At 31.2% G+C, this 26,445-nt stretch overlaps 1 long non-coding RNA gene and 1 pseudogene across 1 annotated transcript; one reads left to right on the forward strand and one right to left on the reverse strand.

Annotated features, from left to right (window-relative positions):
* The first annotated feature begins 745 nt into the window (after positions 1-745).
* Positions 746-25,395, forward strand: LOC149513845 (uncharacterized). Its single transcript, XR_016329959.1, has 2 exons — positions 746-991; positions 25,181-25,395. It is a non-coding gene; the product is annotated as an uncharacterized LOC149513845 (long non-coding RNA).
* Positions 22,026-23,732, reverse strand: LOC111301015 (uncharacterized; annotated as a pseudogene).
* Positions 25,396-26,445: the final 1,050 nt, after the last annotated feature.

Consider the following 26,445-nt stretch of genomic DNA (forward strand, 5'->3'; position numbering starts at 1 on the left):
TTTGTTTATAAATATCATTTTGATCCGTTAATTTTTACATATTGTTGATTTCTTCATTTACTTTTATCCACCTATCGATTTTGATTTTCATTATTTTGATTTGTTTATATTTAAATTTTCTTAACTTAAAAATTCATGAACTGAAAAGAATTCTACTTACACGTACATATTCACAACTCATGATCATTGTATGTTTTTCGGCATGTTTTACGACATGAAGTCATAATTAGTTATTGTTGTTTAGAGGCAAAGCCTGAAAGGCGAAGCTGCTTTTTTTTTTTTCTTTGTGAGAACTAGGGTTACTTTCATTCATTAAAATAGGACAGAATCCAATTGTAAGAGTGGTACAAGAAAACTAAGGTACTCTTCCATCCAGACCTGGTTATCTTTGCTTTGGAGTTCACGTTTTGCTAGGCTATGGACCACCAAATTTCCTTGTTTTGGAACATGCATTTTGTAATTACGAGTGGTTGTTCAATTTAAGATTAAATATTTTATTTTGTATGAATGATGATTAAATGTTATTAATTTATAATAATATATGAATTTTTTGATAAATTTAAGAGTGTGCACTATACGCACCATGACTCAAGTAAATTATTTAATTCATATGATATTTTTGTTGACATGGCAAATGAATAGTATAATCTTTTGCTGATATGGCAATATTGCTATCCATTTGTGCAAGATAATACAAAAAAATTATAATTTAATTAATTAACTTTTAAGTTAAAGAACTCTCTTTGCATATTAATGAACATTGGTCGGTTCTTTAACCTTTCCTAGATTTCGACCGTCGCATGTCACCATACGCCACCACCAGCCACATGCTTGCGGCACTGATTGGCCTCCAAATTTCACCAGTAAGTTCATCTCAGTCTCCTTTTTAACATGATCTAGTTGGTTTTCTCAAAGACTTGCTAGATATTTGTGGATTCGAGATCAAAGTTTTCTTTCTCTTTTCTGACTCTCTGATGGTCGCCGTTTTAAGGTATGTTGTTTTCCTTCAATAGATGAGGCTTTCTCTTCCTTTTTGAAGTTATTATTGTTGTGTTGGTTGTTGTATCTATCTATTCTTCTTTGTAGGTATGTATTCGATGATCTAGGAGAGCTTGATTCGTGTTAGTTTGGCTGTTGAGTTGGTGATGATTTTTTTTGTGGCAAGGGTTGGGTATGGTAGTTCTTGGTAGTGACTATAGGGGTGGTAATTGGTAATAGGTGTGGAGGCTTAGTGACAAGAATTTGCTAGAAAGTTAACTGATGGGTGGTAATCTTGCTTGGTTTTCCCTCTATTTGTTCCTTTTACCCCCAGATGAACAACAACCCGATTTTTACAAAACTAATTTTTCACTTGAGTTTCTAGCAACTTTCATAAATTTGAAAGAGCCACTTCATTATTCACATGAATTTGAAAGAATGAATTTTTAAAACATAAAATCAAAGTAAAGAAAATGATTGTGTAAAGATTTGCAACTAGGATTTGTCCTCATCTTTCTTTCAGTTTTCCATTATCACCGTTATTGATCTCTTTTCTTTGCTTGTTGTCTTGCTTGTTTGGTTCCTTTCTAGTTTATCCCCTGTTCTTTTTTGCTGTGCAAATGATAATATCTATTAACAGCTTCATATTTTTAAACTGTGTTTGAAGCTTTAAAATGGACATTCCTTTGGCTAAGTGGAAATCTTGATCTAACTTAATTGATGAAGAATATTATGATTAAGAAATTTTTGAAAATTTTGAAATTTATGAAATTTTAGGATTAAGAAAACTTGAAAAAAGATGAGATTTGTTTGAAAAGAGAGAATATTGGTAAAAAATAGGCAAAAAGCAAAATATTTTTAAAAATTGAATAATATACGTAATTTTTATCTGTTAATATTTTTTTAACTTAATGGCATTTGTGTTTCATTGCTTTTTTGTGTTTTAAAAAAATCTTACATTATTATAAATTGATAACGTTTAATCCTCATTCGTGTAAATTAAAGCATTTAATCCTAAATTGAGCACCCACCTAAACTTCTAATCCTAAATTGAGCATTTAGCCTACCTTGTATTTTTTTTCTTCTATCATAATGTCGATCGACGAAAGGTTAATCTCCTTAGATTGTAGCTTTTTCACCATAGTTAAACTATCACCCTTTAATATTGCTTTTCTAAACCCCAACTCCAATGCAAATGTGAGAGCTTTTACTATCATCCTTGCTTCTAATTGAAAAGCATCTATTGTAAACATCATTCTTTTTGTGGTAGCTATCAACACAGCCTCCATTTCGTCTCTAATAATGACTTTTATCCCTCTCATTTTTTGTTGGTTGTCATATGCACCATCGAAGTTGACTTTCACTTTTTTTGGATTTGGAGGTCTTTATCCTTTCACCAATGTACTAGCCTATGTATCTATGATTGGGTTACGTTATATTCCACAATAGAGTTTGTTATAAATCTCACTAGCTCCTACGTGCTCTTTTTGGTCTCTCTGTGTAGGTTTTTATTTCACACACCCCATATACTTCACGCAATGGTCATAAAAACCTACAATTGTTCATGTGTGACAATATTACATATATTTTTGATCCACTTCTTCACATTTGTCAAATTACTTTCCATCTCATATTCAAACTATAACAGCTTTCATACATCATTTGTCTTTGGACACTTTCTAAGTGTATGGAAAACTAACTCTTCTTCCTTTCTACACCTAGAACAAATTACATTAACATCAAGTTCTTTCTTATGAAGATTTTGCATGGTGGGTAGAATACCATAGTAGTCACACTAGACAAGGGCTTTTATCTTGTTTAGCACATTTGTGGCCTAAATCCTCATCCATAAACTTTGGTTGTTCTCTTCATCATGTTACCAATTAGGGTTGTTTTCCTCTTTCTCGATACATAGTAGCTTATACGTGTTTCATATAGTATATATTCCTTTATTATCATAATGCCATACTTGCATGTCTAGTCACCCCACATTGCTTACAAGGATTGCATAAATGGCTCTTGCATCATTCTCGTTAAACATGTTGTGAATGACATCAAGTTTTCAAATCTTTGTGGTTGACTTTATAAGCTTTGCCACCACACATTCTCTATCAACATTGCCCTTTAGTTCTTGTGGCATGAAAATGCTTAAAGTTGGTATCCATTTGTCATGTTAGACTCTAATACTTATCCCAATGCCAACTCACCAATGAAGTCATTTTCCAACTAGGCCTCTCACAAACCATAAACTTTTCCATGTGAGTAAGGGTTTGCTTTTAAGGCTCGCATCCACATATGCATAGTTTGGGAAATACCATGCTTTCAACACCTACGTTACAAGTTTATCTAGTTACATTTGGAGTCTTCATCTTTAATTACCCAGCATTACTTTGTTGAAGTTCTCCATCTGTTTAAACCCCATTCCTCTTTTATTTTTTAGTTGACACAAATATCTCTATTTTAGCTAGTGCCTTCTTTTTGTTTCTCCATCAATTTTCCACCAGTAGCTACTAATTATGCTATTGACCCCTTTACAAAAAAACTTTGGCATCAGGAAACTACTTATAGCATATGAGGGATTATTTGGAAAATTGATTTTATGAAAACTTCCTTTCCACCATATGATAAGCATATGTTTCCCAAGCTTTTATTTTTCCCTTCACTTTATCTTTTATCTTTTAGAATGCATTAAATCATCCTTTTCCCAATATAGTCTGTAGATTAAGGTACTTTTTAGGTTTTGATATCGCTTAAATTCTAAAAATGTTTTAGATTTTCTCTTTCCGATGCCCATACATATTTTTGCTAAAAAAGAGGGCTGATTTGTCAAAGTTGATTTTTTATTATAACCACTTTTGTATACCTTTAGCATGTGCTTCATTTTTTCATTTTTACTTCTATTTATCCTTGTAAAAATAAGCTATCATCGACAAAAAATAAGTGACTGATCTTAGGTCCTTTTCGACTGGCTTGGCTCTATGTATTACACCATCTCATTTGTCTCTGTCAAGTATGGTTTATAGTCCTTTGCTATAGATCAAAAACAAATAAGGGGACAATGGGTCTCCTTGTCTGAGGTATCTCTCTAGGTAAAATTTGTTAGTAATAGAACCATTTATGACAATAGAATATGATACATATGATATATAACTTATGATTAGAAATATCCATCCATTATGAAAGCCTAGTTTTTCTATCATAGCATGCAAAAAATGCCATTCTACTATATCATATGTCTTACTCGTATCAAGTTTTAGGGTAAAAGAGCTTGTTCTGCTTGTTCTCTTATTTTTCAAGTAGTGCAACAATTCATAAGCCATAATTACATTGTCAGTTATCAACTTCTTGGGACAAACATATTTTGTGATTGACAAATACACTTGGGTAATACAATTTTAGCCTGGTTGCTAGCATTTTAATAATAATCTTATACAGTACACAGACTAATCAATCTAAATTGGGTGATGTGTTGTGGTTCCTTAGTTTTTGGGATTAGAATAATGTTTGTGTGATTTACTTCCTCTACTTTACCCTCCATATTCAAAAATTGTAAACAAAACTTAACAACATCATTACCTATAATATGCTAGTATTTTTTATAGAACAAAGTAGGCATACCATTTGGACTTGGCATTTTCTATTGGATGCATTTGTTTCGATACTTTAACTAGTTTCTCATTTTTTAATTTAGCAATAAGGAGTTCATTCATATCCTTGGTAACCCGTTCCTCATCGTCTCTATAATTTTATCCAAGTTGTTGCACCTTTAGGACTGAAAAAGCTGTTTAAAGGAGCTTGTAGCAATATTCTATACCATTTCCTCATATTCACACCATACCTTATTACTATATTCAAAACCAAGTATGGTATTGTGTCTTTTTCATTAGGTTGCCTTGGTATGAAAAAAAGTAGTGTTTCGATCTTAATCTTTAAACCAATCAACATATGAATGTTGGGCCAAAAAAACTTTTTCCTTATCCAGCATTTCATTGAGCTCCCTTTTAATGTTTCTGGCATTCTAAATGCTTTCATCATTGACTGGTTAGTCACCTACTTATTGTAATGTTCTTTGTCGCATATTAATTTTAGCTTGCATGTTCTTGTATTTTGTGTCATGCCATGCTTTAAGGTTTTTGTCGGTATCCTCTATCTTCTGTAACATATATTATTGGTTGACATTGTTTCACGTCAACAGGATCTTTTGCTGACATTTATAGTTTTTAGCTCGTATTGCCTCAAAATAAAATATGCTTATTCTTTTTTTGGTTTTCCTTTCGGTTTGTTTCCTATAGTGTTGAGTAGAATAGGCTTGTGGTTTAACATTGATGCCGTTAGATGGAATAATACAAATAGTGGGAACCTTTCCCACCATCCTGGGTTTGCCACATTTTTAGCAAGTTTTTCTCTTACATTGGATATGCTATTGTTGCTTTTTCTTTATGTAAACCAGGTGCCATGAAAATTGAGATCATCAAGGTTAGCTTCTGTTAGTGCATCACTGAACTCTTCTATTTCTATTTCTCATCTTGCCTTCTCTCTAGCTTTTCATGTGACCATATAATCTTATTGAAATCACCAATGCATAGCCACTATTTATTGGATTGGGTTACTAAATTCCTTAGCAAGTTTCATGACACCTCTCTCATTTGCACATCAGCCTTCCCATAAAAACTTGTTGTACGCCAATCATGCTCATCATCCTTTCCTTTTACATTGATATCTATATGATTCTTGGAATAGCTAACTAGCTTTAAGTTGGTGCTTTCTTTCTACATCATTGCCAATCCCCCACTTCTACCATCAAAATTCACCCTAAAATAATCTCTCATACATTTGCATTTTATTATGTCTAACTTATTTATATGTAGTTTTGTCTCACTTAAAAATACTACATGAAGGTCTTTTTTCTTCAGCAACTATCAAATGGCATGAACTGTTCATGGGTTCCTAAGCCTACAGTAATTTCATGTTAGGCACTTCATAGTGTCTAACGAGATTAGCATTCAGTCATCACCGTTTCAATTATTTTCTCATAGTTAAAAGCCTTATCATTTTTTGGATGTTTAATTTATGGTTTCCTATCCTCTTTCCCTTATTTACATTTACTTCACCATCTGCATACTTTTTTTCCCTAGTGTCACTATGTCTTTTATTGGAGTTCTACTCACAGTGCTTGCTTATTTTTTTTAGCAATTTTTGCCTCTTGTCCCTATTTGTTCTCTCTTTTTTATTTGTATGCCTAGCTGTGTTTGCATGGTTTAAGGTTTTGGCTTCTACGTCCCCTTAACCCATCTACATTAACCTAGGACCCAATGATTATATGGTCTATACAACTTATCACTTCATCATTTTTTTCCTACATCATTTGACCTATTGCTTTGACTTATTTTGCATGTGTCAATTTTTGGTTCAAGGAGAATAGATCATAATGATTTTAAATTCTTTCCCTTTTTTTTTTTTACTAGAATTACTAATGGATTGATCCCTAAAATCTCTTAAGAATTCTCCCTCTAGTTATTCCCCTCATTCTTCTTTTATCAATGCTAATTTTCATGTCTATTTTTTTTGCTAAAAAAAATAATAATAACTACCTTTCGTTTCGAGATGACTGCTAACCCTAGTGTCTTCTTTCTTCCTTCCATCCATTTTTGCCACTCTTCACCATTTTTCAATTTTGTCCACCTTTTTTGTCTTAGTATTCCTTTATGTTGAGCCTTGAATTGATCTTCTGGCTTGGTATCATATGCTGATCCCAAAAGTTCTAACATTCTTTTTAACATGTGATATGTGTAGTTATTCGCCATATTGTCTTTCCATTTTAGTTCATGGTTCTAACTCATCAGTCTCATTGCACTCTGACTCTATGTGGCCAAGTAGATTGCATGTGTAGTATAGTTCTAAAAATCTCTCATATTTGAAGTGGCCTTATGTTAGAACCTTTTTTTTCTAAGTTAGGATTACACATCTTCTTAGGGGTTTTCTGACATCGATTTCCACTTTGATCCTAAAAAAATTTTCCTAACCAAAATAATCTTTGATTATGTCAATGTTTTTCAATTCTTCGATCTTTTGACCTATACACTCCATTTCTTTCTTGATCATCCATTTCATTGGTAGATCGTACACTTTGACCCAAAATGTTATTTAGTTGAACTTGTATTCAAATGGTCTTAAATCTCCATCGTATTCATGGAATAGCAATAGATGTTTGTTTAAGGACCATGGCATCCATCTAGAAATCTTGTTTTGTCTTTCTTTATCCTAAACTTAAACAAGAAGAGATTTATGTTTAATATGTTGATGTGTAGTTCCCTTACCAACATCTATATTACATTAAAAGTTCTTAGCATTGCCTCTCTGTTAAAATGATTATTAGAGAGAAGCTTTCCTATCAACCATCTTTCCTCTTCCAATATCCCTTGACTCACTTGCTCAACAATTATATTTACTCAATCTTTATTTTTTTCTATTAGGGAAAGGCTTCTCCACACTTTTATATGTCTTGTGCCATCAGATAAACTACTTGCCACTAGTTTTTATGTCTAATATACTTTTTTACTGATGTTGACATTGAAATACTCTTATCGAAACTCACAAAAACTATGAAACTATGAAACTAAAAAATTGAACTCCTCATATAGAGATACCCTAATGAGATTCTCACAAGTTGTTATTACTCCAATATTTTTCGTTGATATCAACCATGGCGACGCATTGTTCTTATTGTATTAAGCTAGCATGGAGTGAGCTATGTTACATTTGTGTGTGTGTATATATTACGATTTGTAAACTCAAACAAAAAAAAATTTAAAAAAGTGTTTTTTGCAGGAATGTTAATCTTACCCAAATTTGATGAAAATTTTGATTTTTTACCCTAATGAGGATGGGGATGGGTATTAAATTTTGATATGGAGACGGGGATGTGTACGGATTTAAATTTTTTATTAGAACCAATATATTTGTATTTATTAAGATTATTGAAATTAATCCTAACTTTCCTATTCCAAATAGTTAGAAATTATGGAACTGATCCTTTAACTTGATTTAATTTGATTACTCTTTATTTTTTTTAATTTGTTTTTCTTTAGATAGATACTTTCTTATAATTAGCGTTTTGTCCTCTTGTCTATATATTGTATAGCTCTCTTGTAAATAAAACAAGAAAAAAGTTACACAGAATTTCTACATAGTATTAGAGTCGTTCTTATAGTTTCTGTGTCTTTTTTTTTTTGGTCTTAATTGCCCTATAACTTTTTGCCTTCTTTTGCCTTCATTGTAATCTCTCCCTTCCCTAGAAAACAAAAAAAAAATATTATCCTAAAGATGTCAACAACCTCCATTACCTCCTTACCTAATATGCCACATATGGCTATAGGTGAACCTGCTACTGTTTCGCTATCCAATGTGAATGATCGTCAGTTGATTGGTTCAAATAATGAACAATAGAGTATGAACCCATCTTATTGATTTGATGGAACAAATTACCTACAATGAAGATAGATTGTTTGAACCTTCCTTAAGGGGCGAGGGAAGATAGATTACTTGACTAATGATCGCCCAAGCCTTGAAGACCTAGGCTTTAATATGTGGGATGCAGAAGATTCTATGATTATGTCATGGTTATGGAACTAGTGATTAGTCGAAATGTGATGTTTTTTTTCACTGTATAAGCCGTATGGGAGACATTACAACAAACATATTTTAAGAAAAAGGATATTGCACTAGTCTATGAGTTAAAGGTGCTAGTTGCTTCCATTAAACAAAAAAACATATTAACTAACTACTACAATAAGATAATAAGATCTTTTAAGAGTTTTTGGAGCATGATAGAGTGTTTGAATTCCTAACAGAGTTGAATACTGAGTATTATCAAATTAGAGTGAAGACTTTTGGTAAGGACCTAGTCATAACACTTTGTGAAAAATTTTTCATTGTTCAGGCTGAAAAGAGTTGATGAATAGTTATGCTAGAACCCTATACATCTGAAGTTACTACTATGGTATCTTAAAAAATTAGAGACAAAGAAAATAAATAAACTAAGCTAGGTGATAGTACTCGACAAAAATTGAAAAAAAATCTAATAGAGATGGGTTATGGTGTTCGTACTATAACAAATCACGCCATACTCGATATACTTACTTTAAACTACATAGTAAGGCAGAAGTTTTAACTCAAATTGGGGGGTTTAAGGGTTATACACAAGGCTAAGCCAACCTTACCAACAAGGAAGAGACAAATATGAAAACAAGCTCTCAAAACAAGGAAGAGTCCAAGAAATTTAATCGAAAAAAGATGGAAAAGCTGAGGTGCTTTTTGGAATCATTGGCAAAATTGTCAGATTTTTGCTTTCTTGCCCAAGTTGGTATGTCTTTTAACTGAAACATCTAAAGCTTCAAGTACTGCACATTTAACTTCATGGGTTGTTGATTTTGGTGCAATTGATCACATGACCTATAATGCTATTAATTTTTAATCTTATAAATTCACTTTTGGAAATAAAAAAATTAAAGTAATAGATGGATCTCATATTGTTACTGCTAGCCATGGAAGTAATCACTTAACTCCTTTAATTTTCTTAAAAATACCTTACATATCCTTAAATTATCCACTAATCTCATTTTCATTCATAAAATTACCAAAGAACTTTGTTGTAAAATAACCTTTTTCCTTTTTCATTATGTTTTCCAAGACCTAGTCTTGGGGAAGATGAATGGATTTGCTAGAGAATAGGATGGGCTGTACTAACTTGAAGACTTACAAAGCTGTGGAATAGAGTACCAACTCACCTCTTTCCAACCATTTTTTTTTTTTGGCTTTTTCAAATAAATCTCAAGTTTGGGCATATCATTTTTGCCTTAGACATTTTTCTTTTTCTTTTGTTAAAGTCCATGTTTCCTTCTTTGTTTGAAAATGTTTCTATTATTGATTTTCATAGTGATGTTTGTCAAGTTACGAAACATCATTGTGTTTATTTTCCTGCAAAATCAATAAAGAGCAATAAAATTTTCCTTCTAATCCACTCTGATTTTAGGGTCCTTAAAAAATTCCTAATGTTAATAAGGCATGATGGTTTGTTTTTTTTTTATTGATGATTGCACTTGCATAACTTGGTTGTTTCTTATGAAAGAAAAATAAAAACTTAGCACCATTTTTTCTCAATTCCATAAAATGATTTCTCCACTATTTAAGGAACAAATCAATAGAATTCGATTTAACATTGTCAGAGATTATTTTAATCAAATTCTTTTTTTATTTTTCAAAAAATAGGGTATCATTCATGAGTCATCTTGTGTTGACACACCTTAACAAAATGAGATTGCTGAGCAAAATTACCACATTTTAAAAGTAACTCGTGCATTGTTATTCTAGTCAAATGTCCTCAATTTTTTTTTAGGTGAATCGGTCCTTATAGCTGCTCATCTCATTAATTGACTTCTTTCAAAAGTTTTAAAAAATGAAAGCCTTTTATCTACCCTATTTAAGAATTTTCTTGATTTTGTCTCCCATCAAAGTTTTTCTTCAAAAGTTTTTAGTTGCATAGCCTATTTACCTATGCACAAAACCAATTGGTCTAAGTTAGATCCTCATGTACAAAAAAAAAAAAGATGTTTTCATTGGCTACTCTTCCACTCAAAAGGGATACAAATGTTATGATCCTTCTACCAGTTGAATCTTTGTATCATGGATATTACATTCCAAGAAAGTGAACTATTCTATAAGCCTCATTCTACTTATCTCTAGAGGGAGAACATAGTTAAAAAAGATGTGTGCTTAGGTTCTTCATATTTTTTGGAAAGTTTCTCATAACCTTTTTTTAATGAAAATTAAAATGTCAAACCTACAGTAGCTTCTGAAAATAATGAAAATGAGATAAATCTAGCCTTAGTAGATAAAATTAAGACCATTCTAGTAGAAGTTTCAACCTTAACAGATGAAATTGATACCATTCTTGTAAAATGTTCAAATCTACAAACCATTAAACCTAGTATGGATACAAAAAAACCAATTTTCAATAGCTTTTTTGAAGTAACTACATCAATATTCAAGGAGAGTAAAGTCTTCATAAGTATTAAAACAGATCCATGAGCCTAACTTGAGCATAGGTAATAAAGGCTCTTTAAATATACATGTTTTTGAAGCTAATGATTTTATTTTATGTGATAACTAGCCTATCCTAGAGACTGACATTGACTTTCTTATAGCTTTTCAAAAAAAAAAGACAAAAGTGCACCCAACACCCCATATTCAACTTTATTTCCTCATACCATTTCTTTACACAATGCAAAAGCTTTCTTTTTACCTTGAACTTAATTAAAATTCTAAAAATAGTACAAGAAGCTTTAAGAGACAAAAATTGGAGATGTGTGATAAGGAAAGAGATGAGGGCTTTGAAAAAGAATAAAACTTGGTACATTGTCTCATGTCCCAAAAACAATAGAGCAGTTGGTTGCCAGTGGGTTTATACAATGAAGTTTAAAGTAGATGGAACTCTTAAAGGTATAAAGTAAGGTTAGTTGCGAAAGGTTATATGTAGACCTATGGGGTAGGTTACCCAGAGACTTTTGCTCTAGTAGCAAAGATGAATACAATAAGAATTCTATTATCCCTTTATGTTCATTTTAAATCGAAACTCTAACAATTAGAAATGAAAAATGTATTTTTCCATGAAACTTTGGAAAAAGTATACATGGAAACCCCACTAGGATTTAATGAAAAACTTAGTCCTAATAAAGTTTGTAAGTTAAAAAAGACTTTGTATAGGTTAAAACAATCACTAAGGGTGTGGTTTGAAAGGTTTACTCAAGCAATAGTGAGATTTTGCTATAGACCACATCACGGTGATCACACTTTATTTATCAAACACTCGAATAAAGAGAAAATTACTGTGCTTTTAGTGTATGTTGATGATATTGTTGTTATTGGGAATGATGAAGAGGATTAGTAAAGACTAAAAACCTAACTAGCTTAAGAGTTCAAAATCAAAGAGTTGGGTAAACTCAAGTACTTTTTTGGGATTAAAGTGGCATATTCCAAATGGTGGACATATTGTTTGAACGAAAATATGTACTAGACTTGCTAAAAGAAACAGACACTCCAGGAAGTAAAGCTTCAAGTATTTCTATTGATCCAAATCACAAGCTAGGTTGAGAAAACAAAAGGGGAGCAATTGATAAAGCGTGTTACAAAAAGTTGGTTGGGAGATTAACCTACCTTTCACATACTCAGCATATCATGGCTTATGCAGTGAGTGTGGTCAGTTAGTTTATGCATGATCCAAAAAAGGATAATTTATAGGCGGTTTACAAAATTCTACAATATTTGAAAGGTACTCTTAAAAAAGGAATTCTATTTCAAAAAAAGAATAAGTTGCAAGTTGAGGCATATATTGATGTAGATTATGCAAGATCTCTAATAGATAGGAGGTCTACATTTGGCTATTATACTTTTATAGTTAGAAATTTAGTTATTTGGAGGAGTAAAAAGTAATGTGTTATGGTGATGTCAAGTACTAAAGTAGAATTTCGAGACATGGTATATGGAATTTGCAAGCTTTGTGGCTTAAGATTATTCTAAAAGACTTTAGAGTAAAAATAGATGGACTTATGAGATTGTTTTGTGACAAAAAATCAACTATTAACATAGCTCATAACCCTGTTCAACATAACCGCACCAAGCACATTAAGGTTAATAGACACATTAAGGTTAATAGACATTTTATGAAAGAAAAGTTAGATAATGGACTCATTGTAACTCCTTATATGCAATCAAAAAATTAACTAGTAGATGTACTGACTAAAGAGAATAGATGATATTTACTCACTAGTTGAGGGGGAGTGTTAAGATTTTAAAAATTAATCATAAGTTTCCCATACCAAATAGCTAGAAATCAGGAAACTGATCCTTTAACTTGATTTGATTTGATTGCTCTTTATTTTCCTTTATTTGTTTTTCTTTAGATAAATACTTTCTGTAATCAGAGTTTTGTCTTCTCATCTTTATATTTATGGCTTTCTTGTAAATAAAACAAGAAAAAATTTACCCAGAATATTTATAGTATTTAAAAAAATACGTATTCATAAAAAAATACTTAAATATGCAAGATAAAAATAAAAACTAAAAAAATAATTTTTTTTTGAAAAGTCATGGATACAGGGATTACGCATACCCATTAAATATTCACAGGGATGGAGATGTGGATGAATTTAAAATACCCATTCTGTATATGTACGAAGATGTGTATAATATCAAAAATCGAGGATGGGTAATGCTCTACTCGTCCCAATTGTATCAATTGGCATTCCTATTTTTGTGGTCATTGCAATTTTTATTAGTAAAATGATTTTATTATCCTCATGTTTCTAAATTTTTATTATTTAAATATATTTTTTTAGACATTTTAATTTATGATCATAAAACATTTTTTTTTACAATAATGTTAAACATTTAAAATTCTTAAATTATATTTTTCTTACTAAACTTTTAAACACACTTTTTTCTAACTCGTTTTGTTTTCAATTACAATAATAATACTACAACAGGCCTTGATTTGCTCAGTGGTCACTTTTTTTTTTGCTTTCTTTAGCATTATTGCATTTTTTTATCAATTGAACAAAATCTTAATTTGTTAGCAAATCAAGAAAAACTTATATAAAGTTTTTTAGGTGAAATTCATGAAGTTCTTTGTCATGACGCATGGGCCTACAACCCAGTCGCAAGATTTGAGGAATGAAAAAATGTGGGCTAAAAAGCATTTTCAATAAAAACTAAAATAATGAGTTATCACCAATCTTTTTTAGGGAGTGATTAGCCACCTAAAAATTATCTTTTTAATAAAAGATTTAAAACAGGTTCAAAGTTTATCAAAAGAACATTTTGCAGTCTGTGAAAATCAGAATTGGGTTTAGGATTTAATTACTCATGAGGAAGGATTAACATCCTCGTAGTGTCCGTTGAAGATGGTACTAATTAATTATATGTTATCCTTAGATTTTTATAAAAATAATCCCTCTTTAATGTTTAGAAATTAATTCCTTTTCTTCATATGTTTATTCCAAAAATTGAATCTTTTTTTTTTTTTTTAAAACAAATCATTTCTAATTTTTCTTTGAAAATAAAAATAATTTATTTTTGGATCAAAATGAAAAAGTTTTAAGTATCAAGACATCTTTTTCACTATTCTATTTTTAAGTAGAGTTTAAAAAATATCTTTAACTTAAGAGTTTTCAGATTACCCCTCAAAACCAAGATGATATCTTGAATAAATAATAATCATTAAGAGTCTCTCTATATTTAGGTTAGATCTCAAAGACTATATTTACTTGAGATATTATCTTATTTTCAAAATATTTTTTCTTTACAAAAAAACTTATAAAATATATACATGGCATGTATGAACATAGTAACAATATATGATGAATGCAAAACAATTAAACATGAATGACAAAGTATAAATGTATGACAATTTAAGAATGCATGTAACAACAAAGTAAAATGAGATGCAAAAAGGAAAGTTTAGAGTTTAGGTTGAGAGTTAGGATGTAGGGTTTAGGATTTGGAGTTTAGTTTAGAGTTTCATGAAAAATGTATGTGACAAAAATTACAGGAATGTTGTCAATGAAAAATGCAAACTTTGATTATGTAGCAAAATTACTAAAATTCCATTGATAACAATGCAAACTTTGATGCATGGAAGCAATGTGTCAAAAATTATCAAAATGCAATTAATGAAAATGTAAACTTTAATGTATGGACCATGTATGAAAATAAACTTATCACAAACCTAGACATACTTGAAAATATATTACAAATTAAATAAGCATGTAACATTATAGTAAAAATGGATCAAAAACTAAAGGATTTTAAAAATTTAAAGACATATTCCATTATTTTTTTTATTTTGAAATTCATTTCAACAAACTAAAATCACCAAAAGCTCTACTAATCTATTATTTTTGTTCATGGGGAATTTCATCAAACATATAAAAATATTGAAGAACAAACCAAAAACACAAGCAAATAAATATAACAAGAGCAACCTTTAGCCATTTTTACAAAAGGGGAGGTTCGACAAAGCATTATGGGAATTTGGCCAAATGCTCCCATCGTTATTTCTATCATCATGCAATCTTATTTAGCTTAGAAAAATGTATTTAGCACTTATAGAACTAGAAGATAAAGATATTTTTATTATAAAGAAAATTTTATCAAACATATAGTAAACTACTAAAAGAAGAAATTATAACAATATAAACATAAACCTAACACCATATGGAAACTTACTGAAACAAATAAGAATCATGCATGTAACACATAATATATCATTAAACACTTCAACAAACATTATTTAAAGCAAGATAAGCATGAAAAACAAACCAGGAAAGGTTCGGCCATAGGAGGAATGAAAGTTGGCCGAACCTTTCATGTACATTTTAGTGGTAGATTTGTTTAATTTTGCTTGATCTCTTTTGTTTCAAATACAATTATTATTTTAATTGGATGAAACTTTGATTCAAGCTTAGATTTAAAGATAAACAACTGTAGATTTTCTCAAGAAACAAAAATGTTAATGGAAAGAAAATATAAAATAATATGCAAATGCAATGAAATGTGATGAAATGTAATGTAAAAAAAAATAATGAAGATTATACCTTCAAGCAAGCTTTCAAAATTATTATTATTATTATTATTATTTACTATTTTCTCCTATTTTTCATGCCACCTAGTTGCCTACTCCTTCTCCAAACCCTTAAGAATAAATAAATATCCTATGCAAAATCATGCAAGCCCTTAAATGAAAATTTCATCCAATGGTCATCCTTTCTCCTTTATTTTCTTTGCAATGAATCACTTTTCACCATTTGATTCAATCTCTAAAGATTATTCCATGGTTTAGCATGTTCATGGACAAAGATTACAATTTTAATACTACTAAAAATATGTGAATGGACCATTTTGCCCCCATTAAAAAGTTTTCACATTTTATGTAATTTTCTTGGAAAATCTTGATTCGTTCTTCATTTTTTTTTAAAAAATTTTAAAGCACAAAAATCCTAGAATAATATGAAATTAAGATATGAAAATTTACATAAAAAACTGACCTTGAGAGGGTTAAATTACAACATTACCCCTTAAGGGCATTTTAGTAATTTCTTACCTTTCAAGGTGTGATCAAGGTTTTTAATGCATTAAAAATTATAAAACAATATGAAAACATGATTTGGAGCATTTTACGAACAATTGACCTTGTAAAAGTCAAATTATGAAAATACCCCTAAAGGTATTTTGATAATTTTACACATTTTAAGGTGTGATCAAGATTTTTAATATACAAAAAATTATGAAATAATATAAAATTGTAATCTACAACATTTTATGAAAATTCAACCTTGAGAGGGTCAAATTATGAAAATACAAATTATGAAAATACCTCAAAAGACATTTTCATAATTTCACACCTCTTTGGGTGCAATCAAGATTTTTGATGCATAAAAAATCGTAAAATAATATTTAAATATGATTTGAAAGTTTTTACTAAAATCTAACTTCAAAAGATTAAATTACAAAACTACCCTTGATGGACATTTTAGTAATTTTACCATTCTTGAAGTACAATCAAAGTTTTTAGTGCTTTAAAATCTCAAATATGATTTTCAAGGTTGATTAATCCCATTTGGTTTTGAATTTTGAAAAATTGACCCTAGTTCAATTCGATTTGATTGATTTAGATAGATTTTGATCAAATTGACTTTGTTTGATCAAGTTTGACCTTAAGGTATTTGGATTAAATTGGTTTCAAATTTGAAAAAACTTGTCAAAATTAAAAAATGTTAGATTTGAATTGAATCAGATTTTAAGAACCTGATAATTAGTTGGATTCGATTCAGATAAACTTAAGTGTCTACATCTTTAATATAAAATATTCAATTAAAAATTTAATAAAAAATATAAATTGATAAAGTCAAATGAGAAAGTCACAAATTTCACTTAAAAAACTTCATTTAAATATTTTTTGTTGTTGCAATGCAATTTGTAAAGTAAATTATACTAATACAATAAAGAAAAAAATATAGGTTTAACTTTAATCAAGTATATCTCTTCTTTTAAATTCATCAAGTTGCTGGCATACTATCACCTGTTGTATGAGGTTTATTTTCTTAGGGCAATGCTATTAGGAAAGTGGGATCCAGCCTCATGTAACTGGGTTTGGACTAATCAAAGGCCATAGGCATTGGTCTTTCTTTTTATACAGAGCTCTAGCTACTTAATAAAAAGAAGTGGGGTTATTTTAAGGTAAAAAAAAAGGTGGTGCTGTAAACCAAGAAAAGAAAGGGGGAAAAAAACCAAAAAAATAGAGAGAAAGAGAGAAAGAAAAGTTGGTTGAATTGAAGTCGATTTACGGTTTAATTGAGCTGAAATTTTATCAACAGGTTTATGATTCAGAGTTCTACATTTTGAATGGTGAGTATCGAGTTTGAAGCTCTCTAAGAACAAATCCAAGGTGTATTTTTCAAGTCACCTATTTGGTGAGATTTCTTCAATTGTCTCTCTAGTTGTTAATTAACTCTAGTTTTAGTTAGAAACAAACTTTGTATATCCATTATTTGATAGTGAAGAGTTTTTTTTGTGGTCCATGATTTTTTCCTCTATATTAGAGGATTTTTCATATAAATCTTGGTATGCTTTATTTTTTTTGTATTTTTTATTATTGATTGTTGTCTATTCTGTGAGTTTATTATGATATATTGCTTCTGTATTTTTATGTTTATTACTTCAAACTTAACAAGTGGTATCAAAGCAAGGGTTATTTTGAGACATCAATATAGAAGCAGCCTAAGACAGAACTAAATTTTGTTTAAGATTATGAAGGGCGATGCGGGTTCCATGATAAAATTAATAGCATCAAATTATTCAATTTGAAAGCCTATGATGAAAGATCATTTATACTGTAAAAATTTATATGAGCCAATATTGGGTGATTCAACTAAACTAATAGGTATGAAAGATGAAAGCTGAAAGCTGAAAGAAGTTAGATAGAAAGATGTAGGCTACAATAAAAAAATGGATTGATATCAGTGTGTTTCATCATATAGCTTAGGAGACAGATGCCTACACTGTTTGAAAAAAATTGACAGCATTGTATGAGAGAAAAATTGATATAAATAAAGCTATGTTTGTTAAAAAACTTGTAACTTTACACTATAGGGATAGACAATCGATTATAGAGTACTTAAGTAATTTTTAAGAAATATTTAATCGAATGACTACTATGGAGGTTAAGATGAAAAATGAAATGAAGGCTTTATTTTTTTTATGTTCATTGTCAGGTAATTGAAATACTTTAGTTGTAATTGTTCTTAATTTAGCTCTTGATTACAAGATGACATTGGATTTGGTAAAAGATAATATGCTTAATAAAAAAGCAAGGCAAAAAGATTTAGACTTTGAGAATCAAGATTTGATAATAAAGAACATGGGTAAAAACATCGACAAAGGTTATAACTCAAAAAGCCATAATAAGTCTAAACATAGATCTAAGTTTAAAGATACAGTGAAGTGTTTTCATTGTGGTAAAACAGGTTATATAAAACGATACTGTAAAATCTTGAAGCAACAATGAAAAGATGAGAATGACAAGAGTTTAGATTATGGTAATATTACAGCAGTGAATTCATATAGTGATTTAGTTACTTTGATTTGTACACATAGTGATTATAATCATGTTGGTGATCCCGACATTGAGTAAATAGTTGACACAGGAGTGGCATATGATTATGTTCCTAAGAGAGAGTTGTTTACAACTTATAAAGTAAAAGAATTTGGTTGCACCAAGATGAAAAATAAGAGTGTGTAACAGATTATTGGGATTGATGATATTATTGTACAACCTAGTATGGGCTACATGTTGACTTTAAATGATGTAAGATATATTTCGGATATGAGAATGAATTTATTTTTATTAATGTCCTTGATAAGGAAAGATATGAAAGTCGAGAAAAGAATGTGTAGTGAAAACTTCTCAAAGGATCTTTGTTAGTTGTAAGGAGAAATTTATGCTGTATAATGTACAAGATATGGATTCAATTGAATGGAAACCAAATAATGCCTTTGAAGATGATGCTTCAGCAAACTTGTGACACAAAAGTCTAGCATACATAAGTGAGAAGGGGTTACAGAATTTGGTAAGGCAGTCTCTCATTCGCTTGACCAAAGGTATATCTTTTGATTCATGTTATTATTATTTGTTTGGTAAGCATCTTAGAGCTTTTTTTCGTAAGAGTTCTTAGAGAAAATAAAATATATTAAAATTGATTTATTCTGACATATGTGATCCCACTGAGGTTAAGTCATTATGTGGTAGTAGGTATTTTGTTACTTTTATTGATAATGCTTTACGTAAGACTTAAGTGTATATGTTGAAAAAAAAAAGTCAGGTATTATAGTATTTTTAGATATTTCATGCCATGGTGGAAAGGATGATAGGACTACCATTGAAGTGTATTCAGACTGATAATGGTGGAAAATACACATCCAAAGACTTTGAAGAGTACTATTTAAAGCATGGGATTAGGCGTGAGATGACAAAACTTAGAGTACCATAACATAATGGTGTAGCTGAAAGGATGAATTGCACCATTATGAAATAAGTCAGATGTATTTTGAGGATGACAAAATTATCAAAGCCATTTTAGGGTGAAGCAGTCAACACAGCTTGTTATTTGCTTAATAGATCACCATCATTATTTTTTGGGCTTTGACATTTCAGAAAGAATGTGGACAGGGAAAGATGCTTCATACTCTCACTTAAAAGTTTTTTGGTATAAAGCATTCATATATTTATCGAAAGAGTATAGGTCAAAGCTTGACAATAAAGCAACACAATATGTGTTTGTAAGATATAGTGATGAGAAATTTAGTTATAGAATCTAGGATCCAGTGAAAAGAAAGATAATCACAAGTAGAAATGTGATCTTTCATAAAAAAAATCATAGCAAACCTTGACAAAAATGAAAAGACTACACGGGTTATTATTGAGTGTGATGTTTTAATGCCTATAAGAGTTTCACAAGAAAGAGCCATAGATAGTGAAATTGAGTAAGAAATAGAATTTAGGGATATGAATGAGTCAATCACAGTTAGTGATGAGCCAGATGAATCAATTTTGAGCAAAGAAAGCAATCTTCTTTACCTGAAAGTGTTGAGCAAAAGAAGCTACCTTCGACATTAAGTGGTATAGAGTTTCAGCCTAAAAAATCTACTAGAGAGCATAGGCCATCTACCGGATATCCAAGTTTAGACTTTATTTTAGTTACTAATAAAGAGGAGCCAAAGAGCTTTTAAGATGTGCAGGTTACTCCAGATAAAGAGCATTAGTTAAAAGCAATGAAACAAGAGATGGAGTCATTACGAAAAAAATGATACAAATGATCTTGTTAAACTTTTGAAATGGAAGAGGTTGTTGGAAAATAAATGGATATTTAAGTTGAAAAAAGATGGTGACAAGCTAGTGAGGTACAAAGCTCAATTGGTGGTGAAAGGTTTTTCTCAAAAACTAGGCATCGATTTTGATGAGATCTTCTTTCAAGTTGGGAATATGAGTTTCATTCGAGTGGTACTAAGATTAGCAGCTAGTTTGAATCTTAAGCTTGAGCAACTTAATGTCAAGACTGTATTCTTACATGATAACTTGTAGGAAGACATTTATATGAATCAGCTTGAGGGTTTTGAAGTGAAAAAGAAAGAGCAATTAGTTTGCAAATTGAAAAAAAAGCTTGTATGGCTTGAAACAAGCTCTACAACAGTGGTACAAAAAGTTTAATTTTTTTATGGTAAGCCATAAAAAAGCAGCGAATCTTTGTGTGTATGTTAAAAAAATTTTTGATGGTAACTTCATTATTCTCTTATTATATGTTGATGATAAGTTGATTGTTAGATAAGATGTTGGTATAGTTTGCAGGTTGAAAGAACAATTGTCTAAGTCTTTTAACATAAAAGATTTAGGTCTAGCAAAATAAATTCTCGATATGGACATTATTCAGGATAAAAGAGCTAAAAAGTTATGGTTGTCATAGAAACAATATGTTGAATGTGTGCTTAGTAGATTCAACATGTAACATACTAAATCGATTAGCAGTCTACTTGTCAATCATTTTCATTTGAGTAAAAAATCTTGTTCGGTAACTAAGAAATAGCTATTAGCTATGTTAGTTTCTTATTCTTTTGTAATTGATTTTTTGATGTATTTTATGGTTTGCACATGGCTTGACATTGTTCATGCAATTAATGTAGTGAGTAGATTTCTTTCTAATCCAAGAAAGGTTCACTGGGAAGCATTGAAATGAATTTTCAAATATTTAAGAGGCACTTAAAAAATGTGCTTGAGTTATGGAGTTTCACAACTAGTTTTAAAAGAGTTTACTAATACTGACATGGCAGGTGATCTTGATGGTAAAAAATCTACTTCAAGGTATTTGTTCACTTTTGTGGGAGGAGCTATGTCTTAGTAGTCTAAGTTATAAAAGTGTATTGTTTTATCAACTACAGGGCTGAGTATATTGCAACAATTGAAGCAAATAAAGAAATGCTTTGGATGAAACATTTTTTTCTTGAATTGAGGTTGGATAAAAAAGAACATTTAGTGTCTATGATAGCCAAAGTGCTTTAGATTTGAGTAAGAATGCCATATACCATGCTAAAATGAAGCACATTGATGTTATATATCACTGGTTACGTTCAATGATTGAGAAACAGTAGATACTATTGAAAAAAGTTCATACTAATGAGTATGCAGTAGATATATTGACTAAGACACTTCTTAAGGATAAGCTTGAGCTTTACACTAACTTAGTCGGAATGAGTTTCTTGACCAAAGTAAATTCTAAATGAAATTGTTATGATGATGAATCACTTTTTAATGGGGCTAGAGGGAGAGATTGTTAGAAAAGTGGAGTCCAACCCCATGTAATTAGGTTTAGACTAATCAAAGGCCATAAGCCTTGGTTTTTCTTTTTACATAAAGCCCTAGTTACTTAATAAAAAGAGGTGTGGCTGTTTTAAGGAGAAAAAAAAGGTGGTGTCATAAACTAAGAAAAGAAAGGGGGAAAAAGCCAAAAAAATAGAGAGAAAGGGAAAATGGAGAGTTAGTTAAACGAAAGTTGATCTGTGATCCAATTGAGTTGAAATTTTATTAGCAGATTTATGATTTAAAGTTTTACATTTTAAATAGTGAAGATCGAGTTTTAACCTTTTTAGGAACAAATTCAGGTATATTTGTTGAGCCACCTATTTGGTAAGATTTCTCTAATTGTCTTTCTAGTTATTAATTAGCTCTAGTTTTAACCAGAGAAAAATTTTGTATATCCATTATTTGATAGTGGAGATTTTTCTGGTGGTCCATAATTTTTTTCCTTTACACATGAGGGTTTTCCACGTAAATCTTGGTGTGCTTTATTTTTTTTGTGTTTTTTATTATTGATTGTTATTTATTGTTGTGGATTTAATGTGATATATTACTTTTGTATTGTTGTGTTTATTGCTTTAGGCCCAACAAATGCCTTCTTGAAAAATAAAGAGGGAAACAATATTTCAAATACGATGTTAAGGGCACATTGGGGAAGAAATTTTCATGCACTTTGTGCTTCTAAGAAAGCATTAAAATCCTCTCTAGCCTTACGCAAGCGAGGTGTGATGCAAGTAGCAGGTGAGAGCAGGGTATGATGTCGGGGATGATGTAGAAATCCTAACATGGCGAGATGATTCATGAGATTTCCTGCCTCTTGCTCTTGTTGGAGTCGAACCATTTTTCAGGACTCTTTTTTTATCTTTATTATCAAACACGAAAGCTGCAGAAACTTGTAAATGTGCATTGTTTCCAAGATTTTTGATCAACTCCAATGGTAGATCAAAGTAGAGATTCATGGAGTCTCCATCCCCATCATGGACTGGTATCACAGTTAATGAAGCCCAGGATCAGCATTCAAACTTTTTCAGGGAAACTATTCTGGATATCACATTATTCTTCATGAACATTGCTTCTGTCTTTCTTGGCCTCACTATCTTTGCCTTACCGATCTTGGTAAGAACAAGCAAAGAGCGCAGCATTTGAAGTCAACTTCATTACCGTCCATCTTCTGACTATTTTTTCGACGACCATCATTGTTAACATTAAGATTGGAGATTAAACCACAATGACCATGGTGCTTGTTCTTGTTTTGAAGGGCGTTTGTGTCGTACAGCCAAAGATCATCAAGTTCATCTAGAAGGGCATATTTTATTCCTTCTCTACAAGACTTGCTTCTCTAAAACTGGTTGTCTTTCAGCAGACACTGATGATGTTGTGTAGTAGATGAGTGCTTGTTGACCAACTTGTCAACCTGTCGGGGAGATGCTTGACTTTCATTTTTCAAGTTCTTCCTTGACAGAATTGAGCCAAACCGAGGAGAAGCGGTTGCAAAGTTGGGAAGGCTACAACTTAAAAACTTCTACTTTGCAGGGAGCAAAGGGGTTGGGAGAGAGACAACAGAATCGCCTTGAGGTGCATTAATAGGAAGTAACATCATGTTGAAACTTATTTCTCCCATGGATGATTCTCTCAATGATATTGGATCAACAGATGTTTGTTTTTTCTTTTTCTCCAGGATACTTTTCGGTCCTTCAATTGAAATAAAGTCAAGCTCATGTGGATCCTTGTAAATTTCATCAAGTTGTGGAGTAATGTTGTTTGTTGTGGAAACTACTTTTGAAATAGGAAGTGCCATGGAATTGAAAAGAAACGACCTGTAAGGATGAAACAAGAGCTCCCCCAACTGCTTAAATTAAGAAAGAAGAATGAGCATGGATTTGGACGTGGACAGCACATATAAATAGAGCATCTCAGTGGTGATTTGCATGTCCCAAACAAAATTAGTTTATCTTTACAACCACTCTACAACAGCTGACTTTGTTAAATTAAAAAATAATAAAAAGAAAAATTATCCTAGTGCTTGTGTCACGGACCTAAGGAGGAGTCTTGAATTCCACATCAAACATGAAAGGAAGGTTACTGGGGTATATAAGGGTTCACACAATCTCTCCCTTGTGAGATATCTTTTGTAGGACAAAATTGTGAGGCCAAAGGGGGTCAGAGTGGACAATACTTCACAAGGGTGTGAACCGAGGCAAGAAGGTTGATATGGGACGTTGGATGAGTGGATGTTCGAGTTTCAGAGCCGTGCGGGTTTAGAGCTTAAGTCTTAACCCGTGACAAGTGGTATTAGAGCCAACCCTAAATCGTTCGATCTACGCTAAGTGCCTCGAGGGAGGTAGGCAGGGTGGTCAACCCTCGTCACGAAGGTTGGGTGGGAGAGAATATCACAGACTTAAAAATGAGCTTAAGTCTTAACCCGTGACAAGTGGTATTGGGAGAGAATATCACAGACTTAAAAAGGAGCTTAAGTCTTAACCCATGACAAGTAGTATTAGAGCCAACCCTAAATCGTTCGATCTACGCCAAGCACCTCGAGGGAGGTAGGCAAGGTGGTCAACCCTCGTCACGAAGGTTGGGTGGGAGAGAATATCACAGACTTAAAGGTATAAAAGGGTTCACATAATCTCTTCCTTGTGAGATACCTTTTGTAGGACAAAACCCTGAGGTCAGGGGTCAGAGCGGACAATTCCTCACAAGGGTGTGAATCGAGGTAAGTAGGCTTATTTGGGAGGTCGGATGAGTGGATACCTGGGTCCCGGAACCGCACGAATTCGAAGCTTAAGTTTCGACCCGTGACACTTACATATCCATATTTGCTCTCTCAATTCAAAAGCAATTCTATTCAGCCTCATATGCATCCTAAACCACTCCATCACTCAAACAAATTTTATTCTTCTTCTATTTTCTCCTTACGCGCTAAAGTGGTCTAAGAGGTTCTTTGACTCTTCGAATATTTCTGAAAATGCTTGTCTAGAATTTCCTGTTATTTTGTACCAGCGGGATGAAATGACATATTAACATTGTCTAGAATTTCCTGTTATGAGGTTTGTTATGGTCCATTTACCCTCGATTTAATAATAATAATCTATTTTTAAAGGTGGGAAACGTTGAGACTTAGAGTGGGAAGTAACATTGGTTGTTGTGGTCCTTTTACTGTCATTTTCTTAATTTCTTTTGGGTTTTTAAACCTCATTTCAAACGGTGTCCTTTCTGGTCTGATGAATTGCTGAATTTGAGCAGGTTATGAGGATGGGCGTGGAGGTTTGCTAGCTTCAACCTTTTGTCCGTGCTCTGTATATATTCTCTTCATAGTTTATTCAATTTATGGCAACGACGAAGATTGTAGAGTTCATTGTCATGTTTATACCTCTTTTGTGGTTTCCTTTCTTTTATAATTAAACAGAGAATATATAGTGATTTCTTCAACTTACCCCTAATTAATACGCCCATTTTTTAAAATTAATTTTGTAACTTGTAACTTTGTATTTGAAAAACGTTCTGATGACATTTTGAAAAGGAATGTTTGTGCTGTTACTAAAACTTTGTCGATCCTAATTCAGGAGTAACTCTGGCGTAGTTCATTTTCTTGACATATGAATAAAAATGGAGAAATTCTCAATTATAACGAAATGATTTATTCTCAAAGTCCATTGATATTTTACATTATAGGACTAATTACATTTGTGTTGATCCACTTCCTTCAAGGATTCATTGCTTCTTTTTGTCACTTTTTTTTATACTATTATTGCCATAATGTAAAGCTTGAACCCTTAAAATTCTTACTATGGCTAATTTTTTTTTTTTCTGTGTTTCATCCATACCTTAAATACCATCAAAAAAAGGTGTGGAACAAATTGAAAACAAGGAATAAAAGTTGATTAAAAAGATAAATTTTGGTGTTTTTTTTTTAGAAAAATTGGTATATTTCAATACATTAGAATAGACAGATTTTTTAATATGTAAAAGAGATAAAAACATGCAACGCAATGTTCTTGCATACGACAACAAAGGGGTGGGTGATGAGTGAGGATTGACAATTGAAGTGATAACTTCAATTGGTATATTTTTAATGCATTTGAATAGACAGATTTTTTAATATATAATGCAATGTTGGCGATGAGTGAGGCCTGACAGATGATGTTCATCAATCATAGCAGAAACGCCAAAATTGGGTTGGCACTTCCCTGCTTAAAATAACTTCATTTCCCTATCTCTCCCTGGTCTTCCGCTATTTCTTATCCTCATTTATTATTTTTTTTATTAAAGGGTGAAAGGTATCTATGTTTTACTTAATATATATTTTAATAAATTTAAACAAATTTATTTATATCAAATTCAATAAATTTATAAAAAATTCTTTTTATAAATTCAAATTAATTTATAAGGGCTTTTTATTAATTCAAATTGATTGAACCAATCCGCAGTTAAATCTCATTTGATTCTGGGAGAAGGATTGAGGATCCTCGGACGTACTCATTTATCTCCAATCACCAACACTTAGGAAA

The sequence above is a fragment of the Durio zibethinus genome, chromosome 18 (assembly GCF_047325235.1).
Source record: "Durio zibethinus cultivar Kanyao isolate XHJ-2024 chromosome 18, ASM4732523v1, whole genome shotgun sequence".
NCBI classification, from domain to species: domain Eukaryota; kingdom Viridiplantae; phylum Streptophyta; class Magnoliopsida; order Malvales; family Malvaceae; genus Durio; species Durio zibethinus.